At 39.7% G+C, this 27,066-nt stretch overlaps 1 long non-coding RNA gene across 1 annotated transcript in view; it reads left to right on the top strand.

Moving 5' to 3' along the window:
• LOC142101845 (uncharacterized) overlaps nucleotides 1–27,066 on the top strand; it is a 464,827-nt gene that overhangs the window by 117,714 nt on the left and 320,047 nt on the right. The window lies entirely within an intron of this gene.

Here is a 27,066-nt window from a genome sequence, read left to right as displayed (position 1 = left end):
CTTCACATCCTTGGTTGCCGTGGCAACTGGGATGCCTGTCATGTTTTGCTACGTCTGTCGACAGGCAGGCGGGCGCGCGACTGCTATCGTCTGATATCAGTAGCCAATGATGGTGTGTGGCGTTGCGCTTCTCCTTCTCCTTCGATTGGCTAGCAGGAGTTTACTGCTTAGCCTCCCTCAACTTGCTGACCAGCTCCTTTCTCTGAATACCTCTATCTGATACATGTCACACAACACTCATTCGGCTTCCACAACCGAAGACAGACATGCTCACCTGTTCCCATTGATGCATACTTCAGCTGCTGGCATTCTGGCTTTGGTTCTGCGCATGCGCGGACCTTAAGCCTTTGTGTCCTCTGCATGTTTTCCATTGGCTTATCAGTTTTGGCTCCAAACTTGAAAAGGCACTTCCCCTTTCTCCTCAGTGTCTGTTGATAAAGTTACCTGCCTGATTAGACTTAGTCTTGTCTCTTGTACGTTTAACTTGGATCCTCAGCTCCTTCTTGTCCCCATTGCTCTGTTGGCTGGACTATTCACGCTGCACCAGTCTCCACTGTGCTGCTGTACTACGGGCTACATCACTCAAGCTGCACCTGCCTTCCTTACCTTGCTGGCTGGACTGTTCACGCTTCACCTGTCTCCGCTGGGCTGCTGCATTACAGGCTGAACTGTTCAAGCTGCACCTGTCTCCATTGTGCTGCTACTCTACGGGTCGTACTGCTCAAGCTGCACCTGTCTCCGTTATCCTGCTGTCTGGACTGTTCACGCCGCACCTGTCTCCATTGTGTCGCTATACTACTGGCTGAATTGCTCAAGCTGCACCTGTCTCCATTGTGCTACTACACTACAGGCTATACTGCCCAAGCCGCACTAGTCTGTTATCCTGTTGGTTTAATTGTTCACTCTGCATCTGTCTTCACATCGCCATTTGGTTGAAGAGCTTACGCTCAACCGGTACCCATCGTGCTGCTGGCCAAAAAGCTTACACTCCATCTGCTTCCATTGTGTCTCTTCTTCACATCTTACTATTTACTCCCCTAGGGTCTCGCCTGACCCTCCTGGTAGGGGCCGCGACCTGCGGGCAGAAGCCGCTAAGTCCAAATCACCTTTTGGTGGTCACTGGTGAATACCATCCATCCGTTAGACTCCGTGCCCTGCTGGGAGTAGCGCCAAGTTGGGCAGACCCAAAAATCCAGTTTACCAAACCGTGACACTAGCTGTGTTTGACATTTGGCTTGTTACCTGGATCTTGCTTGTTTGCTGATTGCACTGACCTCTTGGCCTGTTCTCTGGCAATAGTGTGCGTCATATCTCTGTGCTTTCAGTTCTGGTTATAAGCTTTTTCAACTCTGAGTATAATTCTTGGGGGCATCCAAGTACCTGTGAGTGCATATAGCTCTATGGGAAAGGAGGCTGCAATAGGTGTAGACCTCTTCTGCCTGTTCTACGGTTACTGGGAAGTCATAACACTCACATGTTTCCTTTCCTCACAAAATATATTGGACCATCTCATCCAGGCTTTAATTTCCACCACTCTATTGCACTAAGGTGGTTGATGATTTGATCAGTGCTAAATATAAAGACCATTATGCACTAATTCTACTGGACCGATCTGCTGCATTTGAAAGTGTTGACAACTCAATTGTCATACAATGCTGCATGTTCTTCTCTACCTTTACCACATCTCTTGGAAAACAAATAAGCTTCTTTGGTTTTCAGTTTCACTTCTAAATTGATAATACCCAAATATATATATATATACTCTCCAGATCTTTCACCATCTGTGTATTTATATACACTGATTGGTTCACAGTGTGGACCGTGAGTTAGCAACTGATATAATGGAGCTTGATTTGTCTAAACTATAACCGTAATCAGATTGGCCAAAACCACGGACTGTCACAGAAACTGTTTCATTCAATGCACTGTGATTGGTCCTACTATTGCTGAACGTCTACTAAAAATGCTCATTCATGAACCCAGTAATTCTACCTCTGATGAAACCTATTTAAACAAAGAGTTTTGTCTTTCTGGTAACAATTGGAATCTCTAAAGAGGATTTACAAGTGCAAAATTATTTTCACATTTCCATCTGTTGGAAACCAATCACTTGCCCTGAGGCATTAATACAAACATCTTTTGGAGGCTTGAAATACTTAATATTTGCCACCAGGAATAAGACTAATTGTGGATAATAGCCACTATTACATGTTATTTATTTTAGTTATTATATGTTATTTTATTTATGAATTGAAGAAGTCTATAATTGTTTATCAGACAGTATATATAATATCAGAAATACTAGCTATTTACTGAAGGTTCTATATATGAATATAATTTGAATGTCCTCTCACCACATTAAACTCGATTTTTCAATAACAGAGCAAACAACATTTCCACAAGTCAACAGAAACTACTTACCTGAAATATTGCCTACAACATGACAATAAAACCTGGCTGTTAAGCTAACTGCCTACGGGCTAGATTTACTAAGCTGCGGGTTTGAAAAAGTGGGGATGTTGCCTATGGCAACCAGTCAGATTCTAGCTTTCATTTATTTGGTACCTTCTACAAAATGACAGCTAGAATCTGATTGGTTGCTATAGGCAACATCCCCACTTTTTCAAACCCGCAGCTTAGTAAATCTAGCCCTAGGTGTCATTTTTAACTCAGAGCTTTGATCCACACATCCATTTTTTATCCAAATCCTGTTATATACAACGGATGAAAATCTCCAAAATACAATATCTCACACTAGACAGAAACACTTAAACTATGCACTCATAATCTCCAACATCGGTTATCTCATTTCCATTCTTTATGGTCTTCTCCTAACCAGACTTTCACACCTAGGGGTAAATGTATTAAGTTCTGATTTCTGCAAGTTGCCGGAAATCGGTGACTTTGCAGGGGAAATTCAAAGCAGCAATGGCTTGTATAGGCAAATTTGCCTTTACAAGGCATTGCCGTTTTAAATTTGCACTGCAAAGTCACCGATTTCCGGCAACTTGCAGAAATCGGAACTTAATACATTTACCCACTATAATCTATTTTAAATGCAGCAGCTATAGTAATTTTCCTTGCACAAATTGTATTTCATTGCTTTTCTTCTCTGCTCTGCCAATTCCTACATTGACTGCCTATACTTTACTGAATCCTATTAATGTCATCAAAAAGTCATTAACAAAACTGACCCTGCAAACATCTCTTCTGAAAATAGCTTCCAACTCAGCCCCTCTGCTTAGGACCTGTGCCTATCATACTCACTAATTATTTAATCTGTTCCCAGCTACGCCTTGTTAACCTGCTTAGGCTATTCTAACCGATTGTCACCCCTCAATGCAGTTTACAAGAGATTTACATTTATTTTGCTGTGTGACTGAATCATATAATAGCACTCCATTGCAATCTTGTTGGCCCAATATGTGATATATAAGCCTATGTATCAAACTCCTATTTTTATTACTGTGTTTGCTCACAACTATAAAACACTGTGGGCATGTTGGCACTATATAAATATATGTTAATAAATAAATATGGAGGTGTGTAAAATCAAGGTGGCAGTAAAAATATCATGTGTATGGCAAGAAATATTAGGAGTCTACCAAACAATATAGATGTTCTATAGTTAATTATGTTTATTTTATTTAAATTGTTAGACAATGTGTATATACTGTATAGGATATACACTGAAAAGCCACATTAAAACCACCTGCCAAATATTGTTTAGGTCTCCTTCTGTCACCAAAACAGCTCTGACCCATCGAGGCATGGACTCCACAAGACTACTGAAAGTACCCTGTGGTATCTAGCACTAAGATGTTAGCAGCAGATCCTTAAGTCCTGTAAGCTGCAAGGTGGGGCCTCCATGGCTTGGACACATTTTTCCAGCACATCCCACAGATGCTGTATAAGACTGAGATATGTTGAATTTGGAGGCCAAAACAACACCTTGAACTCTTTGTCATGTTCCTCAACAATTTTTGGCTGTGTTGCAGGTCGCATTATGCTGCTGAAACAGGCCACTGCCATCAGGATATACCGTTTCCATGAAGGGATGTCTGCAACAATGTTTACGTAGGTGGTGCATGCCAAAGTAACATCTACATGAATGCCAGGATCCAAGCAGAATATTGCCCTGGACATAATGCTGCGTACGCCGGCTTGCCTTCTTTACCCTGGTGCCATCCTTTCCCGAAGCAAATGATGCACGCACATCCGGCCATCCACATGATGTAAAAGAAAACATGATTCATCAGACCAGACCACCTTCTTCTATCGCTCCATGGTCCAGTTCTGGCTCTCCCGCGCCTATTGTAGGTGCTTTTGATGGTGGACAAGGGTCAGCATGGGCACTCTGACTGGTCTGCGACTATGCAGCCACATACACAGCAAGCTGCAATACACTATGTTTTCTGACACCTTTCTATCATAGCCAGCATTAACTTTTTCAGCAATTTTTGCTACAGTAGCTCTTCTGTAGGATTGGACCAGAAGCGCTAGCCTATCGCCAGTTCACCGGTTGTCCTTCCTTGGACCACTTTTGGTAGGTACTAACCACTGCAGACCAGAAACACCCCACAAGACCTGCCGTTTTAGAGATGCTCTGACCCAGTCATCTAGCCATCACAGTTTGGCTCTTGTCAAAGTCGCTCAGATCGTTACACTTGCCCAATTTTCCTGCTTCCAATGCATCAACTTCAAGTACTGACTGTCTAATATATTCTACCCCTTGACATAGTAATGATGTAATCAATATTATTCACTTCACTTGTCAGTGATTTAATGTTGTGGCTGATCAGTGTATGTTAACATTATGACAATAATCAGTAAATATAATGGATACAAATACACTACCAATGTACAGTTTGGGGTTATCAGCCACATAGCACAAATATGTGAACAGAAATTCAATTATTATTGCAAAGTGAAAGATGTGGTCATTATGGGTGATTAACTAACCAGCTATAAATTGGGACAATGAAACTAAAGGGTTTGGCAAAAGAAGACACTTTTTATCTATTTTAAAAACCCTTTTGCAAGTTTGCAAGTTGTAAAAGAACCAACTAAAGAGGGAGGGCTGCTGACCTTAACTAATAAAACATATATTATATCTGATGTACAGATGAGGGGTCACTTAGAGAAAAGTAATTTTTATGATACCAGGTTACTTACCAGCATCCTACAATGGGGAGTGTACCTGGAATTAACCAACCTCAATATCTTGATTGTGGGAAGTTTTGTCACACACAGGGAAAATTTTAAAAAAAGAATATTATATTTTATTTGTCCACAAATCACTCCCCAGCAGAGTTATAGCCCTTTCATAAACAAGTACTCAATAATTCTTCAGAAATATATCTAAACATAAAAGAGTTACAGTACAACTTGAATACATTTACCAGTGAGTCAATCACTGGGGTTATCTCCAGTAAGTCATGTTGTTAGTAGTACTCGGTTGATTGTTTCTAAATGTTGGCAACGCAGATTTAAAACTCCAGTGTCACCCCGATTTTGGCAGGCAGTGGGTTTGTACAGTTCGTGTTCCACAACACCGATGATATTGGTTCTTGAATAGTCGTTGTTCACAGCCTCTGTCACTTAAAAGATAAACAGAAACCAAAGTCCCAGCCAGTCCTGTCTCCAATTCACTAGGTGATAGCTGGGAATCACTTTTTATTCCCCACTTGGTTTCCTCGATGTTGGATGCTGGGTACCAGGGGTAGCCCACCTCCATAGCTATAGGAATTGCATTCCCTTTTAATCCTGTGTGTGTCTAAGGGTCAATGCTCTGCTTCATGTCCTCCTGGAACCCCTGCTGACCACAGGTCCCTAAAGTCTGTAGACAAGTGGCACGGACACTGGGCATCCATGTTTTTCAATAAAAACTTAAAACTGGCAGATAGTGTTGAATGGTAACTGTTTTCCATGTTAAATGCCAAAGAGTCATTTTATGGTTTGGAATGACTGGCACTTTTGATCTATTATAGCCAACCAACAATTCACTAAGACTGGTACTTAGCGTAGGAGAGGTCATTGTTTGTCCTTGTAGATAACCGTAAAAGTCCCCAGCGTGATTATGGCGCCTTCATGGAAAATGTTTTAAATAAATACAAAATATACATAAAATATAATAGCACCACAGGGCAACATTTAAAAAAACAGGAAGGGCCACAGGCATTCTTCTTAATGAGAGATGGGTTTATCCTTTGTTGAAAGTGCCCAGTACCACACTCTCATCAGAGTGTTTACATGGTAACATTTGACTTGAGTTTAAATAAAATGTCCTGCCAGGAAGTTACAGAAACAATGGATGTTAGAAGACTATTTTTGGTCAACTCAGAAAGTCACTGAAGCACAAGAGACCAAAGGGGACATTGAAAAAAAAACTTTTAAACACAGATGTGCTCTTTCGCTTTTCTTATCTATCTTCAAATTTTGACAAGAACTCGTCTGTTGCAAGAAATAGAGATTGATATTTTCTTACAACATGCTGTCACCTGTCTAATGAGCAGCAATACATAGCTCATTCACTAGGTTGCCTATGAACTGCTGAACTTTTGTACTATAACTTGCTATCTATCTTGGGTTCATGACATTCCCTGCCCCACCTCTGTGCGCTGTGTAATAATAATAATAATAATAATAATAATAATAATAATAATAATTATAGAGTGCACATTTCCTAAATACTCAATATAAGGGCTGGATAGCCTGGGCTAGGTTCCACTATAACAGGGAGGCCATGAGCATGGGATCCCCTTAATCTGAGACTGGTCAGCACAGGGTTAGTGCCTCTATAGGAGGGTGGCAGCAATAACCTGCATGACCATCTCCCAGAGTCTACCAGCCCCACTCATCCTCACTCCCTTGGGCTGTGTAAAATAAGATAATTAAAAGATAGAGGCCCCTGGAGTTGCAACTTCCCCCTACCGATTATATACAAAGAATAAAAAATAAATTTACAAGCCCAATTTTAAAATAATGTTTAATAAAAAAATCACCCACTTTCTATCCTTTGGATTACAAGAAAAGAAGATGAAAGAAGAGGATTCCTTTGATATTTGGAAAATCTCATTGGAATTTGGAGTCTAATAAAGTGGAAAACCATGGATTTAGGGAGTATTTATTTAAAATAAAGGATTTTTTTCTGCATTGTATGTGTTTTTATGTGTACTTTGAGTATGCGCTGGCGTTTATAAGTAGCACTACAAGCGCCAGCATACCAAAGCAGTTTATGGCTGCCAGGACTTGCTGGGTCTTGTAGTGCCACACATAACATTGTTTTTTCTTTTAACTATTAAAACTTATTACCCCACCACCCACCAGCCAGGGGTGTTGGGGAAGAGCCCCAGGGCTATCAACAGAAAGCTGTTTTTTCCTAGGAGGCACGCATTTCTTTGCAGGCCAATTCACTAAAATAATTCAACAACAGTGTTGAACAGGCTGGGCTGTGTCCCATTATGACAAGGGTACCCCATGTGGGACCAGTTGACAAGGGTACTCCATGTGGGACCAGTTGACAAGGGTACCCCATGTGGGATCAGTTGACAAGGGTACCCCATGTGGGATCAGTTGACAAGGGTACCCCATGTGGGACCAGTTGACAAGGGTACCCCATGTGGGACCAGTTGACAAGGGTACCCCATGTGGGACCAGTTGACAAGGGTACCCCATGTGGGATCAGTTGACAAGGGTACCCCATGTGGGACCAGTTGACAAGGGTACCCCATGTGGGATCAGTTGACAAGGGTACCCCATGTGGGACCAGCTGAGCCTTTCATAGCCTGGTGCTGTTTGTAGATTTTACGGGGGCATCCTATGCTCTTCGCACCATCGTATTAGTGATAACCAGTCAAGGCTATAAGCACTAGTGCTCAGTACACTTTGGGAAGGGATTTAGCAATACTACTTGAACGGAAGCGGAGAAGCCGCACACAGTGCCAGGCAGTGGCTGCAAAGCCAAATAAATTCCTCGGATGCATAAAAAGGGATAAAAATGAACACGATACAAACACAGTATTAACATTATTTAAGTTATTAATTAGACCACATCTTGAATATGGTGTGCAGTTTTGGGCTCTGTAAGAAGGACATAGGAGAGCTTGGGAGTTCTAGGGTGGGAGGGGGGTAAAGGGAATTGAATAGATAAATTATGGAGAAGCTGGAGAAAATAGATGTGTTTAAAATGGAAAAGAGGAACCTTAGATATGACTTAATATTATTATAATAATTAATATGTATAAATATATTCAAGATCAATACAAAGAATTATCAGATGTAGTTTTGGTACCAACGGCCATACAAAGAACAAGGATTTATGAATCATCATAGGAAGGGGTTCTTTACTGTAAGGGCAGTTAAGCTGTGGATTTTTTTCCCGCATGAGGTGATGATGGCAAATTCACAAACATAAATTAAAAATGAATTGGGTGTATTTCTTACAGGAAATGATACCTACGGCTATAATTAATAGAGGATGTTATGAGAGCAATTTATCACTGAAATTTTTCCGATCTCCATTTTTGAGTCCAAGAGTTTTTTTCCGCCAATGAGGCTAAATTGGTAACTGTCACACGGGGTGGTTTGTTTTTTGCCTTTCAATAGATCAACACAATTAGAATTCATGAGAGGTTGAACTTGATGGACCTGAGTCTTTTCTCATTCTTGCTATAAAACTATGAGCACACAGCCAGAACAGATGCTGAGATTTACACCCAGCAATCAATACAAAAAAAGTGGTACTGTGCCAATGTCTCCTTCCTATCCTTGCCAGCCCATCCTTGTTGGGCACCATTTAAATATGTGAACCAGGAGTTCTCAGCATCCTCTGCCCTTATAGTGTGATGGTTTCACCAAGTATTGCATGTGGTTTCATATGGGTGCACCTATGTTTGTATGTATAGTAGTACTGTATGTCTGTGGGTTTATTCAATAAAGTATATATATATTATTTTTTACTAATGTTTCCAACTACACATTCCTCTCTATACTACACTGTCCTGTCTAATTATTTTCATGTCTTTCTTCCAGCTTGCTCCTCTGCATTTTTCTTCTGCTCCAGACTCCTCTTTTTTTTCCCTATTCCCATTTTATCATTTTGAGAAGGCGTTCCATTGGCAATGAATTCTTAGGTCTTCCCATTACATGCCTTCTCCACCACCAATAACTATATGTAATGTGAAGATCTGCTCTAGGCTGCATCTTCATAGGTGCACCCATGATAACATGTTCTGGGACAGCTTAGCACCTCCACACCTGTATTCTGAAGACATATGAAGGTCCCAGTATCAACTACCACTTCCAGGAAAGTTTCCTGAATCCATTTGTTACCTGACACTTCATATAGTCCCTGCAATTGTCCTAATAAGAGCTAGGGTAAATGCGGGTCATTGTAGCCATGGGACCACAGTGTTTGGTTCCATCTGCAACTTCTGTGACCATCATTACTATTCCACCTTATAGTGGAAATAATGACTTTGCTATATCATGTGTTCTATATTTGACAGCACGGTGGCTTAGTGGTTAGCACTTCTACCTCACAGCACTGGGGTCATGAGTTCGATTCCCAATCATGGCCTTATCTGTGTGGAGTTTCTATGTTCTCCCCGTGTTTGCGTGGGTTTCCTCCAGGTGCTCCGGTTTCCTCCCACACTCCAAAAAACATACTAGTAGGTTAATTGGCAGCTATTAAATTGCCCTTAGTCTCTCTCAGTCTGTCTGTGTATGTTAGGGGATTTATATTGTAAGCTCCAATGGGGCAGGGACTGATGTGAGTGAGTTTTCAGTACAGTGCTGCGGAATTAGTGGAGCTATATAAATAGATGATGATGATTCTTTTCTTATATTTGGTAAGAATCTTTATATTTTCTCTCTTAGCTTTGGTAAAACACAATGTGGGGGTGTTGGAAATGGAGCTTAGTTTGTATTTCATGGATTCATCATCATCATCATCATCATTATCCTTATATTCATCATCATTGTCATTCTTTATTTGTAAGGGGAAACAAAACACCTCAGCTCTGGACAGTCAGAGTTACTGATCATTAATACATTAAACTAAATTCAGGGCTGTTTCCCCACATGTTACTGCCTCACCGAAATAAGATTTAGAGAGATATCTAAGCTGGGGATGGTATCAGTGGATCAACTACTGTCCCTTCACAATGTGGGCCCAGAGGGGAACGGGCCCAGCAATTGCGGTCTCCCCTTCCGAGGCCCATGATCTGCCCTTCAGAGCCTGCGGTGGGGTGCGCTAGTGCAATCTAGCAATGTTCGGGGTTTACTGTGCACGAGCCCTCAACAAAAGATCCAATCATTGCTCTGTCAGATCACCAGGACCAAACTATGCAAATACTCTATCTGTGGTCAGCATAGTGAATGTAAGCTCTCACGCTTCCCTGGCCGCAGTTTTCACATATTATATACATCAATTGGACGGACACAAAGAGAGTTTTGGAAAATCTGCTGTACAAGTGGCAGGAACTCAGAAGAGAATAACTTCACAATGTACTTTTTGTCTAATTTTATATGGGAACAATTGTTCTTTTTTTACCTTTTTTGGCGTTTCTCAGTAAAATCATAACCGTAACATATTCATACAGTGTTAGACTGTACTTACCAATAAAAGTTTATTACACTCTGGTGACCTATAACACAACTAAACTTTTTAACTGCAAAAAATGGGTGGGTACCAACATCTGCAAATGTTTGGAAAAAAGTAAGTACCTTAGCTAGCAGATTGCCTGGCTAGTAATATGTGCTGGGATGGATTAGACAAATACTTATATTTGCAAGCGTATATATATATGTATATATATATATATATATATATATACATATATATATATATATATATATATATATATATATATTTCTAACTAGCCTGTTTAACCATTACTGGTGGATAAAATAAATATGTTTCATGTTACTCAAAAGTGCCATATTTCATCCATTAAGCAACAGAAGCAAAACATAGGCTGTGCAAGGCTGTCATGTATGACGTGGAGCACGGATCCGTCTGTGTATATGTATCATCCAACTACCAAGAATACAGATAACGCTATCACATAATTAGTGATAGTGAAGCTATAGCACCTCTTGTTGTCACAGCAGTAAGATATGACAGGCTGCTGGGACAGGCTGAAGATTTCAAACTCAAGATATATCTTAAGGTTAAGTCAGAAAGCAAATATTGTGTAATTAAATTCTTCTGCACCTGAGAGATGTCCCTACGATCAATTGTCTACTACAAATGTCCTGCATCCCACATTAAACACCGGCTTCATCTACATCTCTAATTACACAGTCTTTCTGCTGTCCCAAAGTCTTATATTTTAGAATAGTTTATTTCATTTTCGGAAGGGCCACATATGATAGGAGAATCCTGTGGATCAGCAATGAATAACAAACAGTCTCTAGGGGTTCTGAGGCCCTTTTCCTAATCTCTCACTTCCCCACTCTCTTCAATTTATTTCTCCCTGTATTTCCGTTGATTTATATGGAATTAGTATCAACACCCTTTGACCTCAGACCAACATTGCTGTGTGACTGTGTGACAGCCATACAAAGCACTTTATACCCATATGTGCCCACTCTCCGAGAATGTCTCATATTCTGGGTAGGTCTCCTGGACTCCGGGGAAAGCAGGTAATCCTCCCTCATCTGCCCACTTTCTAGTGATGTGTCCGGGATGGGCATCTCTGTGACGCAGTGAACCCCAGTACAAAATGACATGTTTGTGTCAATACATCATGGGGGCGAGGGCAAAATTCCTTGATTCGATGCAGAGGCAGAACTAGCAAGCTATAGGCCCCGGTACAGGGAGGCGGGGAGGAGGGAACTGTGGCCCCCGATCCTCTGCATCTGCCATGCAGCGGGCCCCATTATCTCAATGGGCCCCCAATCTATGGCACTTGCCGCACCAATGGTAGTTACACCTCTGATTCGATGGGCCTCATCCCAATCCTCTGTCTCACTTGACCTTCAGATTCCCTGGTAAAAGAAAATGTTGCCAATTATGTTTTTACCATTGCAATCTGGTTGGATGAAGATATAATAATATGTAATATGTAGCACTTTACCCCAGGCGAGCACTCAGGGGAAGTTTCCAGCTGCACCAGAAACACCCCCCCCCGTGGCTCGGAAATGTAACAGCCTCCATACAGAGGTGGTCACGGATCATACAGATCCATTCTGTGCCCGCTCCTCCCTCCCTGTGAGTCAACTCGCACCTAAGAAAACAGAGTTATTTATGTGTTTAATGATAGTGTGTGTGTGTGCGCATAATGGGAATTATGGGCACTACTGTGTGATATAATGGGAACTGGGGGCACTAGTGGGGCATAATATGAACTTAGGACACTACTATGGGGTATAATATGAACTTGGGGCACTACTGTGGGGCATAATATGAAATGAGGGTACTACTGTAGTGCATAATATGAACTGGTGGCACTTCTGTTTGGCATAGTATGAACTGGGGGCACTACTGACTGGTATAATATGATACGTAGGTGGTGCTAGACACGTCCCTTTCAGCGGCGAGCTGCGGCTCAGAGTATCCTTCTCTAGGCTTCCCTGGGTGCAAACCCTAATGAAATGTACTGTGTACACCTATGTGTAACACATGGGGCATGTACCACCTCAAATGATAGCTATGCCAATTACATCATGGTCATGCCCACTCCAGCACTGTAGCTTGGAAACTCCCCTCTAGAAATCCTGCATTTGCCCCTGAACCCCATGTATTACACTTTGACTTTCCTAAAGATTGTAGGCTTGTGAGCAGGACTCTTACCTCTCTGTCTCTATGTAATAGCCAGTCTTGTTTAATTACTGTTTGTTCCCAATTGTAAAAAGCTACAGGATGATACACTTTGTGCTGGTCATAAATAAATAAATAAATAATAATAATAATAATAATAATAATAATAATAATAATATTATGAATGATATTTAAAGCAGACATTAGCAGTAAGGGTCTCTTTCTCTCTCTCTCTGGCTCTTTATCTTTGGTCCAGGAACCGTCACTATTGAGTGAGCTCTGCTGCCATCTGGTGATGACACTAAATAATACACTCTGAGTGTGAGCATGAGAATTAATTTAAGTTATAATACATAATTTACTATAGTAAAAAATATAGAAGGATTTTATTCTAGTAATTTCATACACAGCTAACTTTTATTCTTGCATTTAAAACGTGCAGCTACTTTAAATTTTAATGGACACATCTGATGCTTAAAATACCTAATTTCGGGCGCATAATTAAATTGCTGATTTTACAGTCGGGAATAGGTGTTTTAGTACATTTTGCTCTATACAGTGTAAGAAAATATTCCAAGAATTGCATAATAAAAAAAAATACAAGTATTTTATGCAGGTTTTCATGAACAACATTGGGAAATGGTTTTTTTGGAAGACCTTGCACTAATACCAGAAAGCAACAAAACAACACGCTGTATCCCCAAGTTCCAGTTAATTTAAAATATTTATAATTAATGTTATAATTAAATAACTAAAGCCCATTGCTAGATCAGAAGTGTTGATTAGTGGTAGATCAGAGAAATGGGCCTCACTATTGTAGTGTGGATAATTGTTGGAGCTTCGTTAACAATCGGAAATATATTGCAGTGTGATGTTTTTATCTAAGAAGCCCGGTGTCATTGATGCTTTCTAGGGGACTGGTTAACATTACTGCATAAAGAAGTTACAGTGTTGCTATCAAACATTAGCAACAATGTTCTTAAATGTGCATCCAATTCAAAGCGATTTATTATGTGCTTTAGTGCAAGCTGATATGAACTTACAGATAGAGTAGGTTAATTGCAGCATTATCTCCCCTGCTAGCACTAATTACAGAGTTTATTACCAAACCTTATCTATTGAAATGTAGTGTCATTGTGACATGTTATGTAGGCTCTGTGATGTACTGCAGAAGTCTACTCCATCTGTTTAAATATTATTATTATTATTAATATTATTATTAATATTTAAAAGGCACCGCAGGTTCCGTAGCTCTGGATACAGAAGCAAGTAACAAATAGATGAGGTAATACACATAAGTAGCACAGATAAGTGTGAGTAAAGCTATGGGGACTCACACATAGTGCAGCAAAAGACATAACAGGACATACAAGGGAGTCAGGCAGTGGACAGACACGGGGCAAGAAAACAGTGGACCCTGCCCATGAGAGCTTACATTCTAGAGGAAGGGGAAGTGATAGACAGTAGGACCAACTGGGAGAATATGGAGATGGTGGGCGAAGGAAGAGGAGGTGATGGATACATGGTCAGGAGGTGGAAACAGTTTTTTTTTTTAGCCAAGTGACTTGATCTGGCAACTGTCTAAATGAAAAATATTTTCCAGATCACATGACATAGCCCCCTACCCACCTCTAGATGAGTGTGGCACAGTTAGAGGCAGGAAACATGAATGGTGCACTCCATTTCCAATCATAATGCTTGGCTAAAATGCTTCCTCTCACGTCGCTCCTCCTCCGCCTCCCCTCTCTGCCTTGCCTTACACTGGCTCCCCTTCCCCTACAGAGTTCTTTCCAAACTCCTCACCACCACTTACAAGACTCTCTCCCACTCTACGGCCCCTTATATATCTAACCTCCTCTCCATTCACACCCCTGCCCGCTCCCTGGGCTCGGCCAATGATCGCCGCCTCTCCTCCACTCTTATCACCTCTTCCCACTCCAGAATCCAAGACTTTTCCCGTGTGGCCCCCTTCACTGGAACGACCTCCCTCGTTCCATCCATCTCTCTCCTAATCTGTGCTCCTTCAAACGTGCACTCAAAACTCACCTCTTCCTCAAAGCCTACCAACCATCCACTTAACTCCCATCTCCTCCGCTCGTTCTCCCCTCTCTCCCCTTGCCTCATCTGTCTCCTCTTTTGTCTGGTCTGTTTACCCTCCCTTAGGATGTAAGCTCGTATGAGCAGGGCCCTCTTCCCTCCTGTCTCCATACCTGTTCTTCTGCTCCGTCGTTATTGCATTAGCCTGCCTGGAGTTTCTGAAGTATTGGTACTTTTTTTTTTATTGTTCTCTTTTGTTTCACCCTGTATAGTCTACTGTTTGTACTGTGTGCGGCGCTGCCGAAATCTTGTGGCGCCTAACAAATAAAGGATAATAATAATAATAATAAAAGAACTTGACTCTGTCACCCACCTCTTCAGACAAACTTAAAAGATCCCATAAGCTTAAAAGCAGGGCCTTCTTACCTCTCTGTCTATATATATTACCCAGTATTGTTTTATTACTGTTTGTTCCCAATTGTAAAGCGCTATGGAATCTGCTGGCGCTATATAAATAAATGATGATGATGATGATCATTATCTCAACCACCCTCTTGACTTCCCTAGGTTACCCTATTACTACCCTTTACACAGTTTACACAAGACAACAACTCTCTGACCCCCTGACCAACATTACTGTGTGCCTGGATCAAACAGCGCATTAAGCACTTTTTACCGTTACAATCTAGCTGGAGCAATATGCAATATGTAACACTTTACCTTAAGTGTCCAAACCCTATAGATTGTAAGCTGGTGAGCTGGGCCCTCTTACTTCTCTGTCTGACTACATTACCCAGTATTGTTTTATTATTGTATTTGTTCCAAATTTGATGGTACTACATAAATACATGTTGATGATGATTGTATGTCTAATGTTTGATAACTTTTATCTAATACAGTTCATTGTATTTGTTTTCTTTATTAATATATTTTGCTATACTAGTTAATAGGTTGTCCACCCAAATAGCTGTTTATTAATCATTTCATCTATTCTGTTTACACACTTTTAATTTTGCAACTATTACCATGTTTAATATCTTGACTTATGTGTTTTATCAGTGGTGTATCTGCTGTGTGTAGTTTGCTTGTTGAACACTAGATGGCAGTGTAGTACAATGTGTGAAAAGTTGATTTTATGATTCCACAGTAATTAAAATCTATTCCATTTTCTCTCAGTGACTGACTAAACATGCAAGATGATTAAGGCAGTTTGTGCTCTGACTGCTCTTTAGGTGGTTCTTGTTGCTACGGAAACTCACCCTGTGATAACCAGATGTTCAACTTGCCTTGTGCTTTGGCTGGAAAATGAATATAATGCCTGGGTATCAGTCAGATATTCAATCAAATAAACAAGTAATTGCTGATAGCTTAAATTAGCAGCAATTACAGCAGTATGCACAGTTTTGGCAAGGACAGAAAAATAGCTTAACACAAATTGATCTTTGCTATCAAAATGTTAATATAAAGGAGTTTTTATTAGAATTATATGTATGTTATTTTAAAAACAGATATATATAAAATATATTGAGACTAAAAACAATCTTAATATTTTTGTAGGTAATTTATATAAAGTGTAATACAGATGTTGTAATACCAATTGGGATCAACAGGTGTCACTACAGAGCCAACCAATTCTTCCAGTGCTAAGGGTGTAGTACACTTGTGGGTGACCCCATTGAAAATAAACTGTCACCCCTCTAGTATGGAGTGGGGTGTCCTTCTGTAATCTGAAGCTGGGAGCTGACTCTTGTCACAGCTCAAAGTGTTGGAGGACTCAAATCATTTTAAAGCCATCAATAGCATAGAGCTGTGTTTCTCAAATCTCGTCATCAGTGACTACATATTTTCTATGTCTGTAAAGGGAGCACAAGTGCATTAATGAGTGATTGACATATTTGAAACATGCACTGTTAGTGGTTCTTGAGGACCTGGTTTTGAGAAATAGTGCTGTAGTGGTCTATTGTGAAGGGCTTTATGGATTGTAGTCTGGCTATCAACTTCAGCTAACAGGTGGGGAGGGGGGGACCAAAAATCCACAACCACTTTAAACACTTGCAGCGACTTGTAAACTATTTTAGGGCAAGGTGAATATAACTGAGAACTTAATATGTATTTTGTCTTTTGTTTTGTAGAGATATTACGTTTATATTATACCATACATATGCTTGTAAGACTAGAATCATTTGTCATATGTGAATATGAATACCTCACTTCCATTGTAGATGAACAAGTCCAGCATGCACAGACAACAATGCAGTAGGAAGATTAATTCAAGTCCAATTAGCCCCATACAGATGAAGTAAGCATTGAATGGACAGGATTGATAGGATTTTAATGCATATCCTGGTGCTGGGTGTCTAATCTAGCACTACAGCATCTGGTGGTAGAAGATGGTACTGCATGTACAAAAAATGTAACCGCTACATGAACACATGGAAGGAAAACTCTATAATGGGATTGAAAATGAGGCTTGGTAGCAAATGAAATTGAGGCTTGAAACTAATTCTAACACTGGCCTGTGAATAAATAGGGATATCAGAAAGAGTCTTGGGGGTAAATGTATCAAGCTGAGAGTTTTCCGGTGGGTTTGAAAATGATATGATGCCCATTGAATCAGCGATATGTACAATAATGCATATTTTGAATTATATGATTTTACATGTTAAATTTCGATTTCTATCAGTTTAAGAAATAATTGACTGTACTTTCATATATTTTATGTAATACTGAATATATTTGGGTCTTCATATTTGTGGTTATTTTAGAATATTTATTAACCATATCTATATCTTAGATTGTACGCTCCCTTGAGCAGGGCCATCTCTCCTCCTGTTTCCACCACTTATAACTCTGCTCTCCAGCTACCTAGCCCTCCTCCTCGAGGACCCTCTGCCCTCCGACCCCTCTCGCTTCTCTCCTCACCCCTCTGGGGGTCTCTCTGTCATCCGCGCCCTCCCTCTTGGGCTCCGTCGTATGCGGATCTTCTCTCTCCCCTCCACCCCCATCTCTAGCTTTGAGCTTACTGAGTTACTGTGCTTATTGTTTACTGTACCGTGCTGTCTCACCTTGTATTGTAATCGTTAGTGCTAGTGGCGCCCTATAAATAAAAATTAATAATAAAAATAATAATAAAAAACATTATTTTAGAGAGAGGAATTGATTTAGGAAAATGATCATGTGACTTGCATGTCATATGATCGATTCAGATACTATAGACATGGACCCTGCTAACCTATCAAGTTTTTACCTTGAAAAATACCTCGTTGTTTGGGCCGAAATGCGTCGGTAATACTGGTTATGTGAGGCAGGAGCTACTGCTTGAATGGATAAGGGTTGTCAGCTATCATCTATCCCATTATTTATATGACATCTACTTGATATACTTGCTATCTGCATCCTTCTGGTAGTAATACCTGCACATTATAATTGCTTGGATTTTTATCTGTTCTAGTGTAACATAGCAAATTTTGATGTTATTTTTTAAAAGAAAAACATATTGCATTAGATATTTATTTTTAAACTTACATGGAAACGATCCATATGGGAATTGTCTCTTAATGATTTTGTCAAAATGTCCCTACATACACTATTGAGGAGCCATTGAGACTTGAGATATGTGAAAAACCAAGACTGTTTCTACTAAGTGCGCCACCTAGAGGGGATATTCAACATGGAATGTGGTTCAGAATTTATACTTTATGATGAGTGATTCACAAGTTTTGGTCTCATAAGTTTTCTCACAAAGGGGAAGTCACACTGTGAACGAATAAAAAGAACAAAAAGAATCACAAACTATATATTTTGAGTGTTTAACATATATGTGTATAAATTCATGCAATATTTTTATATAATTTTATTTTTTAAAGTTTGGATCACACCATTGAGAATCCTATTGGGGAACCCGGTCAAGGGATCAAATATAAGTATTATTTATTTATATATTTGTAATTGATATGTGGGAGATTGATAGAGCTCTAATCGTTATATGTTCTTGATGTTTTTGCACCATCAACACTGACAACTGCACATTCTTTGTTACTTACTGCAATCAGCCCTTTGCTAAAGGCCAAATCCAAAAGGGAAAAGAGCCTTCACCTGCGTGCAGCCCTTATAAGGCCCTCACTCCTACCAATCTTTACATGATCAGAGTTGGTATTTAGTTTCTCTGCTGGTGTTTCAAGAGTCTTGTTTAGTTTAACTGTTTAGCAACTTTGGCATAATTTCACATTCTCCAACCCATCAACTTAAGCATTGTCCCTCATGACCCTTCCTCTCTGCACTAAGCGGCTTGGTCGATCATGGTGAGTTTATGATAGCTACTCCAACCAAGTGGTTCTCACCTGAGAGCAACACGCACTGTGACATTACAATACTGTACATATATGACATACTTTGAATTTGGTAGGGAATGGAATCATAACTCAGAACCACCGAGGAACACAACCAAACTAGCTTTAATTTCCTAGATATAAACTGCTAAACTTTTTGCAAGCTTTTGGGCAGTAATGCAACGGTTAAACAAGCAGTTGCCACAAAAACTAATTGCTAAACATACCATTAAGCCTATTCAGACGCCTAAGAAGAAATTGCACAAATAACACTAATTATTAAGACCAGACAAAAGACTTGACAGATAGATTCAAAGAAAGAGGTTACAACATTCTAATGAAAACAGAAACCAAATGAGCTAAAAGTAGAAGCAATAGATAGGTCCACAATAATCAGCGTTACAACAGAAAGCTTCAACCGCGATCGTACAATCTAAAAAGGAGAAAATTCAGTTTGTAAAACAATACAATGAGGATAACTACAAAATAATAAAGATTGTAAAGATCCCCATAGATTGTAAGCTTGCGAGCAGGAGCCTCTTACCTCTCTGTCTGTGTGTATTATCCAGTATTGTTTTTTTAATGTTTGTTCCCAATTGTAAAGCGCTATGGAACTTGCTGTTGCTATATAAATAAATGTTGATTGTGATGATGCAAAAACAACACAACCGAAAGACGCAATGATTTTAAGTCTACCACAACAGACAAATCCAACGAAATTGCATGTAAATCTACCAAGAATACAAATATATATATATATATATATATATATATATATATATATATATATATAGCTAGATAGATATATAAATATACATATATAAAAAGGGAAACAAAAGGACAAGGCGCACAATAGTGTAGTATTTCAGTAACACAGTGATAAAATACTGGGTGAATGAATATATCCAGAGTGTGGTGTCATGTATCAATACACTCAAACACCAAATAACACCATAGAGAGATGATTGAACCAGAAGGGATAAGTACACCAAAAGATGTCTTTTCAAATATAGGCACACAGGGCACCCCACTCATGTGAATCTCCGTACCAAATATATAATCTTGTAGAGCTTATCAATATCCAGGTGGTTTTCAGAGAAAGTGCATCTCAAAAATGGTGAACATTACACACCATCCCCACTTATGTATAGCAGCATACCAAATATTCAATCTTTAAAGCTTATCTGTATAATAGATCTGTTTCCAGGACTCCTTCAGTTTCCAGGCATATACATTTTTCGTAACTAATAACAGGAATAGAAATGTTGAAGAAGATGACACACTTTGTCACGCTTTCAAGCTTGTCAGCTTCTTATCCTCACTCGGAACTGAAAGTCTGTGGGCCCAGCGCAACCCAACGGTCCACTACTCCTGCAAGATTTGCGGCACAGAATTTCATATCTAAGGGTGAGTAGTGATTGTCTCTCATAACATACTTAAATTTAAATCCCCCTAATTATCAATTACTTAAGACTTCTTTGTCAAATTAGCCAATCGTATATACTTTTTAGGTTTTTTAGTTTTTTGTCTCCAACGTGGGAGAATTCAACTAAACAACTATTGTAAATCAGCTGAATTATGCCCAGACAAACTAAAAGATATCTACATAAGCCTAGCATAAGCACCAAAATAACATTCAGGACTTCATTTAGAGTTGGACATAAGCCAATTTTTCATCACTGTGTATGCACACCAAAAAATGTGGCCATATCTAGAATTTTGCATTTGATAAACTTACGTCTCATTATTCCTGGAAAGGGGAAACAGGGGCAGGCAGTGATGGGAAAGTGCAATCTGAGTACAGTAGGAGCAGTAGGGGCATGTACACGTAAGTGCTGCATCATTAGACATGAATGCATCCCCAGGTGTATTGATTGTAGATACTGGACGACTAGTGCAAACATTCACACTGATGATGACCATCCGCAGTAATAGCTAGTCACTTCTGATTGGCCGATTGCCTACTGACCAATCCGGGTTTTAGTATGCATATTAGCGTTGTGGTTATAATATGCTTTGCAGACGTCTATTTGCTTTACTTTTTGGTATCTCCATTTGGAAAACTGCAGGAAGGAAGGTAGCCATTGGATATTTAAAGAGATTTACAGCAGATTTGGTGGTGTTTGCATTTAATTACAATTTCTCATTTCTCGCTAGGAAATCTGTATGACCTTTGATGTACCTGGTGTGATTCCACACTGGGTGGAATCCCAATGTCACGCTGAACCATATAAGCCCTCCCTGGCGTATTCAAGAGCAAAAATTGAAACTCAGCCACCAGGAATTTTAAGGAGCCTTTTTGCTCCGGAGTTAAAATTGGTTCATAGGGAACCTCAGTCACAGAGAAATTTGTCCCACCGCTTCTCAGTTTCAATAGACCATTTTGCAAAGGGAAGATATAACACCTTCTAATTAATATTATGATTATAAATATAATTGATATGTGGGAGATTATGATTAGATCAGTAGCCAGTAAACAAGGATAAAGCTCGACCCTAAACTTAGCAGACTTACATTTAATGAATAAAGAGACCAAAGCAGTTGGGTAAACCTGAACTTCCCCATGGACACAACCAATACAGATAGGGTTGTGTTGAACAATTCTGTCTGGCAGGATTAAAATCCACTGTATTAAGGTGTTACAGAAACGGAATACACTATACCTTAATCATCTTACTCTCAAGCTTCACCAGTGCCTATATCACTGACGAACGGAAGCAGTGATGAGCACCTCTGAATAAGAACAATCCATCTGTGGGTAAATGGTGTCATTATTCCCTTGACCTCACACGATGAATAAACTGGAGCCAGAGGCTCAGGATCATACAAAAGAAAAGAAATGCAGGGTTCCAGAGATTGCATAGCTAGACTCGTCCCTGCTGATCTGGGCTTCGGCCAAAGGAATTCTGATATACAGGTAAATGAATAGTGTCTTGCGGAGCTTACAAAGAATAGGTCCATGTAGAACGAACAGAACTCTGATGCTTTCTGCCTCAATGTAGGCTTCCACTGCAGGCGTGCACTTAAGGGTTGGTTTCCTGTTGTCCAGTAACATCCCCTCTGCACTTGAATCTCACAGTGCCATAGAGAATAAGGCAAATAAGGTGGCATAGCCATACCACCTTTTTGCACATATCCCGACCCCCAGGTTCAATTTTAATTTTGAATGCAGAGACTTTGTAAACTACAGCGCTGATGCTTTTAAACACATTGATTCCCCAGAATGCATTGCACTTGGGAGGGCTTTCTAGAGTACCAATTATTAGGATGCTTTGAAATGAAGTGTGTACAATAGCACCTCTCTGAGCATAATGGGAAGACCATCATTTACACAACAGCAGCAAGTGCAGGACAGCATCAACCAGGACTGGATCGTGGTGAAGCTTGGCATGAAATAAGGAAGGGGGAGAGTGCAATAATTTAAATCTGTAATTCCCAAAACAAACCAGAACATCATTTGAGAAAGTCATGGACCTACTACATAGTTAGTGTCCAGAAATCCTGCAAATTCACACTATTCCTGCAAAGATACAAATGTCCTTATCATAGAGACAAACATCAAGACAAATTAGGATCTAATGATGTATTTATATTATGTTCCTCAAGTCCATACCAGAGATAAAGCCAACTAAATTGACTAAACATTCTTTTGCACAAGTGCAATATAATGGACTCTGTAAACTTTCATTTAATAATGAGGTGTCAAGCATGTTGCAACACATTCAGAACTTACAAGTTGATTTCACCACATATGGGAAAATATAGAAAACCAATTGGTAAGGAACAAGTGGGGGCAAAGAGAATGGCGATAAAGCATGGGAATGGGCAATGAGGATGGCAACCAGACAAGAGAGTGGGCAGTGAGCAGGGCAATGACAGATATGACAGGGGGCAATGACAGACATGGCTGCAAAGTGGAGGAGGGTATTGTTGAAATAATATATGGAAGAAATATATTTAGAAGGCAAAAAACTTCTAAAGTATGCCCCCTGTTATGCTGCTCTTCAACGCAGGGCAGCACAAAGGGAGAGTCATGATGAATAAACAGTGGTACGTGAAGCATTGCAAAAGAAAATGTAGGGGGCTGGAGGTGGACACTAGTGTTAGTTAAGTTATAGATGAACCCCTTCATAATCAAGCATTTAGAACCCCCCCTTAAGAAAACTTGGGTTTGCCCCTGCGCTGGTAGGGTTGGTGAAGGACCACGTTCTCCACCAGCTTTCTGGATGTATGAAGCAACAGGCTAATCCACTTGACTGAAAAGTCATCCAACCTCTGTGCAAAGGTCTTGGGCTAATACCCGGATGATAATGATTTGTCTGGAAACCACTTTTTAGTAGACCTCTGGATTAAGGGCAAACTGGTCACAGATGGCTATTTTCACTTTTCCATAATCACCACCATCACTAGCAGAGAGCACCACATAGGCCGCTTGGGCCTTACCTTTAGAAGCCCTCTTCTAAAGGGGAAACTCAAATAGCCCAACATTCTCTGGCCCAAGACTGAGTTGTGACTCCTTAATCAAAGATGATCAGAAAAACATTGACATCATCACCAACCCTCATTTTAGGAATTTCACAAGCGATTGAAGGGTGAGTGGCTGTAGATTCTACTCCACCTCTAAGCAGTCCTATCCTCCTGTAAGAGCATGAGTAGATTTTCTATTTATTTTGCCATTTTCTCCATTTGAGCCTGGTGGAGCTGCTACTCTTGCTGTACTCTTTGTTCGTGCAGCTCCTTAAGAGGTGCCAAGAACTACTGCATCCCAACCTCCATGCTGGCTCCCAAGTCTTCAGGGTAGGATCCCACTAACCCACTTGATCTCACTTCTTGCACCAACTTGTAATGGGTTAATGTCACCAGCCAAACTCTTGAGTTCGGTACAAACAGGAGCTATGCACAAGTTCAAGCTATTTTGGCTCCTTCAGTGGAGAGGTGTGTGACTTACACCAGTCCCAGACATCAAGCAAGACTGAACTGAAATTGAGCCCCTAAACAGGCCCAAACACCTACCATTCCTCAGATGTGGCAATTTCTCATCATGCAACATTCCTTCTCCCTTCTCCTTTCTCCCTTCTTCCTTATTTCTTCTTTTTTCTTCGACTAGCATTGTTGCCTAATAATGTTGGGATCATGAGTTTGATTCCAACCATGACCCTGTCTGCCTGGAGTTTGTTTCTCCCCGTGTTTGTGTGGCTTCCTCCCACAGTCCAAAAATATACTAGTATTTCTAACAAAGTGGACCCTAGTGTGTATGTCTGTGTGGTAGAGAATTTAGACTAATCTCCAATGGGGTAGGCACTGGTTTGAATGATTACATATCCTTTCTGCTGTGTAGTATGATTGGTGCTATATAAATAATAATAATAATAATAATAATAATAATAATAATAATAATACCTAAAGTATTACAAACAATTTTCCACTTAACACCATTGCTGAATCTGGTTATATTATATTATATTAAGCTTTCAATGGTCTAATTTCAGCTTCTTTGGTCCAATAGAAATGCTCATGAACCGGTGGAAGAGGGTAGCAGTTCTTGACTGTTATTTTGCTCAAGCCATGGTAATCAATCCTTGTATTGTGTTGTATTTGAATAATGCAATGAAAGAAGCAAATCATTGGATGTGAGTCTCCTCCTAATTGATTTATGTTCATAATAACCAATACTTGACCTAAGAAAGTCATCTTGAGCACAATGAAATATCATAAATTATTCAATTCACTGGATAAATAGTAGTCCTCTTTCTCAGATCCACAGACTTGCTGATCCTTGTAGCAATTTGATTCTTCAATAAGTAAATTGCCAGTCCTGACATCCAGTTCATGAACTCCCAGGTGAACAAGATGGAGCACACAATACAGAGACATGTGCACTTTATAAAGATCTAAACCCAGCCACCAACCCTGCAATTATTTCCAATAAGCCATGATAATGCACCAATCCTAGTGGATGTTTGAGCAGGGTAGCCAACATAGGAGTGGGGATAACTTGCTCTGAGTCAACCAATCAGGACTAGATTTGGCTGGGTGAATGGGCAAAGACTTCTCTCATATGGCTTTCAAAGATCACAGAACTCTGTACATGCCAATAGGGCAGATTACAAAACATTGTATTGCTTATTTTATCAGTAGGACACTAGGGGTTATCTAAAAATAGAATTTAGACACAATAGCAATCTGTGTTTTCCCAAAATTACTAGTACCTTCATAATTTAACAGTTTCCCTATTATCTCTAACACAGTGTACACAGAACACACAGGGTCCCCTTGGTGTACATTTAAACAAAGGAATGTGGTGGTCAAGTTAACTCCATCCCCCTGCTGCCCTCAGACTAATTCCTTACTTAACATGAGTTTTCCTATCTACAATATGATGTTGGTATACCTGACCTGCTACTAGTGCAAACATCATCATCATCATAATTTATTTATATAGCGCCACTAATTCTGCAGCACTGTATAGAGAACTCACATCAGTCCCTGCCCCAATGGAGCTTACAGTTTAAATTCCCTAACATACACACAGAACGAGAGAGAACCTACTAGTATGTTTTTGGAGTGTGGGAGGAAAACAGAGCGCCAGGAGGAAACCCACGCAAACACGGGGAGAAGATACAAACTCCACACAGATAAGTCCAAGGTCAGGAATCAAACTCATGACCCAGTGCTGTGAGGCAGAAGTCCTAACTACTAAGCCACCGTGCTGCACATGAATTACAGTTAACACAATGTATACATCCATAAAATAAACCATGGTTAAAACATATACATAATAAGTGCATGGATTGACTACATAACTGGGGATCTAGGGGAACAAAAGGAAAACAATACCCTTAACTAAAGATCATTAATTGTGAGAAATGAAGCACAGCAATTTTGGGGAAAAGTGACCCCTGGTTTTTATTACGTCAACCTAGGGAGGACGTTTTGCCAGCAATGCTTTTGAGCATTTAAATTTGCATTTATTAAGTTTTTACACTTCATAAATTATCTTTATTAGTCAGACACTTAGTTTATAAATCAAACTTTATTATATTAGATATATAATAGTTTACCATCAAAAAATTGTAATCAAATCTACTGCAATTTTTATTCGAGTGCAAAGGAGACTTCTAAAAAACAGAAAAATGTGTCACAATTAGATTTAAGTGCATGAAAATCATTTTAACGTATGGTACTGTAATATAAGACATCTACTTGAATGAAAAAGTGGCATTTATAAGACAGACAATTTAGTAACTCAATTAGAATAAAGTAAATTAAAATAATTGTAACTATAGTTACTGTGGTATAAGAGTAAAAGAGACATATATTGACAATTTAGTGTCACAATTACAAAAAAATACATTTAAAGTCATATTGAACCACCCTTAGGGTATATTTACTATGTCGGCTGATTCCCGGCGCTTTAATGTCATTTTTAACACTTTTATTACAGACAATGCCGATTGGGTTTTGTCTTTACTATAAGTGCCATTTGAAGAAAATGACTTCAAAGCGCCAGAAATCGGCGGTTCTATGGAACTGCCGGTTAGTAAATATATACTCCTTAGTGGGGAAAGCTATCAAAGTCCAACTTTGTTCTAAAGCTAAAATCACCCAAAATCATCATAAACACATTTCTTATTTCATCCCTCAAAATCTCCACTGTAGTAAAAATCTATTTATTTTCAGTTCAGACTATTTTAGCTCATCTTATTCTGCTGAGCAAAATCATGTTTTTTTTTCTATTCTTTTTTAAAGGCAATACATTTCATAGCAAGCAGAAAGACCATTGACATGCATTGTCCATGGATATGAGTAAGAAAAGATAAGTCAATCACGAGCAAGCTGGCTGTTTGTGATTGGTTGAGCAGGTAGTCTCCAGGCTTGCTTAAAATAAGAGGGTTAGCAGCAAAGCCATTAAATGCTATTGTGGAACTGTTCCAG

The sequence above is a fragment of the Mixophyes fleayi genome, chromosome 1 (assembly GCF_038048845.1).
Source record: "Mixophyes fleayi isolate aMixFle1 chromosome 1, aMixFle1.hap1, whole genome shotgun sequence".
In the NCBI taxonomy this organism is placed as follows: domain Eukaryota; kingdom Metazoa; phylum Chordata; class Amphibia; order Anura; family Limnodynastidae; genus Mixophyes; species Mixophyes fleayi.
Note: the sequence above shows the minus strand (reverse complement) of the source record. Positions and strands in the feature narration are given on the sequence as shown.